A 3,247-nucleotide genomic window follows, 5' to 3' on the forward strand; every position below is an offset into this window, starting at 1 on the left:
GGGTGGCAACATGGGGAGGCAAATGGGAGATGGGATTCTATCAACTTGTTCTGACCTGGGATGATAAGCTCATGGTTTCACTTCACTGTCAAGACCCGAAAGAATACTTCCATCTACGAGCTTTACTCAGATGTGAGTCCTTCCGAAAGCAGTGTTAAACGAAGAAGCCCAAAAAGCATTAGCTCTCCCTGAAAAGGAGGTGATCCAGCCGCACCTTCCAGTATGGCTACCTTGTTACGACTTCACTCCAGTCACTAGCCTAGCCTTCGGCATCCCCCTCCTTGAGGTTAAGGTAACGACTTTGGGCATGGCCAGCTCCCATAGTGTGACGGGCGATGTGTACAAGGCCCGGAAACGGATTCACCGCCGTATGGCTGACCGAAAATTACTAGCGATTCTGGCTTCATGCAGGCGAGTTGCAACATGCAATCTGAACTGAGGCTGGGTTTTTGAGGTTAGCTTGCCCTCACGGGGTCGCGACCCTTTGTCTCGGTCATTGTAGCACGTGTGTCGCCCAGGGCGTAAGGGGCATGATGACTTGACATCATCCTCACCTTCCTCCGCCTTATCACCGGTAGTCTGTTCAGGGTTCCAAACTAAATGATGGAAACTAAACACGAGGGTTGCACTCGTTGCGGGACTTAACCCAACACCTTACGGAACGAGCTGATGACAGCCATGCACCACGTGTGTCCACATTCCCGAAGGCACTCCTCTCTTTTGGGAGGATTCACGGCATGTCAAGCCCTAGTAAGGTTCTTCACTTTGCATCAAATTGAACCACATGCTCCACCGCTTGTGCGGGCCCCTGTCAATTCCTTTGAGTTTCATTCTTGCGAACGCATCGAATTGAACCACATGCTCCACCGCTTGTGCGGGCCCCTGTCAATTTCTTTGAGTTTCATTCTTGCGAACGTACTCCCCAGGCAGGATACTTAACGCGTTAGCTATAGCACTGTGTGGGTTGATACACACAGCATTTAGTATCCATCGTTTACATTAGGACTACTGGGGTATCTAATCCCATTTTCTCCCCTAGCTTTCGTCTCTCAGTGTTAGTGTCGGCCTAGCAGAGTGATTTCACCATTGGTGTTCTTTCCGATCTCAACGCATTTCACCGCTCCACCGAAAATTCTCTCTGCCCCTACCGTACTCCATCTTGGTAATTTCCACCGCCTGTCCAGGGTTGAGCCCTAGGATTTGATGGTGGACTTGAAAAGCCACCTACAGACGCTTTACACCCAATCATTCCGGATAATGCTTGCATCCTCTGTCTTACTGCGGCTACTGGCACAGAGTTAGCCGATGATTATTCCTCAGATACTGTCATTTTTCTTCTCTGAGAAAAGAAGTTCATGACCCGTGGGCATTCTGCCTTCACGCGGCATTGCTCCATCAGGCTTTCGCCCATTGCGGAAAATTCCCCACTGCTGCCTCCCGTAGGAGTCTGGGCTGTGTCTCAGTCCCAGTGTGGCTGATCATTCTCTCGGACCAGCTACTGATCGTCACCTTGGTAAGCCATTGCCTCACCAACTAACTAATCAGACGTGAGCCCCTCCTTGGGTGGATTCCTCCTTTTTCTCCTCAGCCTATGGGGTATTAGTAGCCGTTTCCAGCTGTTGTTCCCTTCCCAAGGGTAGGTTCTTACACGTTACTCACCCGTCCACCACTGGAAACACCACTTCCTGTCTGACTTGCATGTGTTAAGCATGCCGCCAGCATTCGTCCTGAGCCATGATCAAACTCTCCATGAGATTCATAGTTGCATTACTTATAGCTCCCTTGTGGACAAGGCTGATTCAACATCATCTCTAGGCATAACTTGTCTCCATTTTCTTTATATAAGCTCAGCCTGGAGTTTCTAGTATAGCCATCCCTACCCTCTCTGTTATTCCCACGGGCCTAACATGATGATAGAGCCATAAAAGAGATGGGAGGACTCACAAACATATTTCAGCAAATGCTCTCAGGCATAACTTGTCTCCATTCATTTCGTATCAGCTCAACCCAGAGTTTCCAGTATAGCGATCCTTACCCTACGAGCTACTATAATATATGTTCTCAACTTGATATCTATAAAGATAGATGGATCATCTATATCCAATTTGTTGTCCATCTACCATAGTAGACTCACTCATTCATATATGATGAGGGGGCCCTTTTAACTTAGCGGTAGAGTAACGCCATGGTAAGGCGTAAGTTATCGGTTCAAGTCTGATAAAGGGCTCATTTTTCCCACGAAGAAAGAAGGCTCGGGTGTCCATTTCTCATCGTATGATCCACATATTTTCAAGATAACCCTTTTTCACGGACGAAAATTATCTGTCATGATAGGTTTCAGGCAAAACATTTGTTATGACGGAGTCTCACAACTAATATGGCGGGAGGACCACTATATTTTTATCAATAATAGTCTTCTTCATCCTGCTACTATAGGATCAGTATATAGTTTACTCGATGCTTGTCAATTTTGAACATATCAGAGGTATTATGGATACCTGGTAATTTCAAATTACCAGTCTTCAAAAGAAGTGGAAAAAATGAAGGAGAAGTAAGTGAACCTGACCCATTGGCTTATGAATATATAAGCTACTCTGGTATTGAAATTTGATGGAGATTTGGAAAGTGGACCTTTCCTATCCGAAATTAATCGATCTTATTTAGTTGATCAAACTCCCTATTTGGTTGTTGATTGAATGTTTCCTCAGATCGATTTTTATGATCTCTTCTCCCTTCCCTGGACATAAAGAGATATAGATCCTGAAGTAAGTCCATTCCGAGCTGAATTATGAACAACGTATTTTCTCTATTTAGATGAAATTGATACACAAATAAAATATGTGATTCTGTTACGATGTACTAAATATTTTTATATGAATGTATCGTATGGTGATTACACCAGTGAGAAACGGATCGAAATTAAGATGTGAAAAGAGAAAACAAAAGGGAAAAAAGGGTTTCACTTTTGGATCACAATGGTTCAATATATAACTTCTTGCTATAGAAGGAGAAGAACTTTGGAGTAATTTCATTTAGCTCTATGAGTTATGAAAAAATCGACTCGTTCCTGCCCGTAGACTCATTCGTATTGGACCACGATGTAGTATACATAGAGATGGATGAGAGAGAATAGAAATACTCCTTTTCATTTTGTTGCATTGCAAAAGGTTCAAGACAAGAATGAATAAAAAATATTGAATGGAATATATATTATGAATAGAATTTGGTCAATGGAAGGCAGAAAGCG

At 44.1% G+C, this 3,247-nt stretch overlaps 1 pseudogene; it reads right to left on the minus strand.

Moving 5' to 3' along the window:
* Positions 1-197: 197 nt before the first annotated feature.
* On the minus strand, positions 198-1,749 carry LOC149266912 (18S ribosomal RNA; annotated as a pseudogene).
* Between the last annotated feature and the right edge of the window lie 1,498 nt (positions 1,750-3,247).

Source organism: Pinus tabuliformis, chromosome 6 (assembly GCF_031772625.1).
Source record: "Pinus tabuliformis cultivar Carrire ecotype Pingquan chromosome 6, CPIR1, whole genome shotgun sequence".
Lineage (NCBI taxonomy): Eukaryota > Viridiplantae > Streptophyta > Pinopsida > Pinales > Pinaceae > Pinus > Pinus tabuliformis.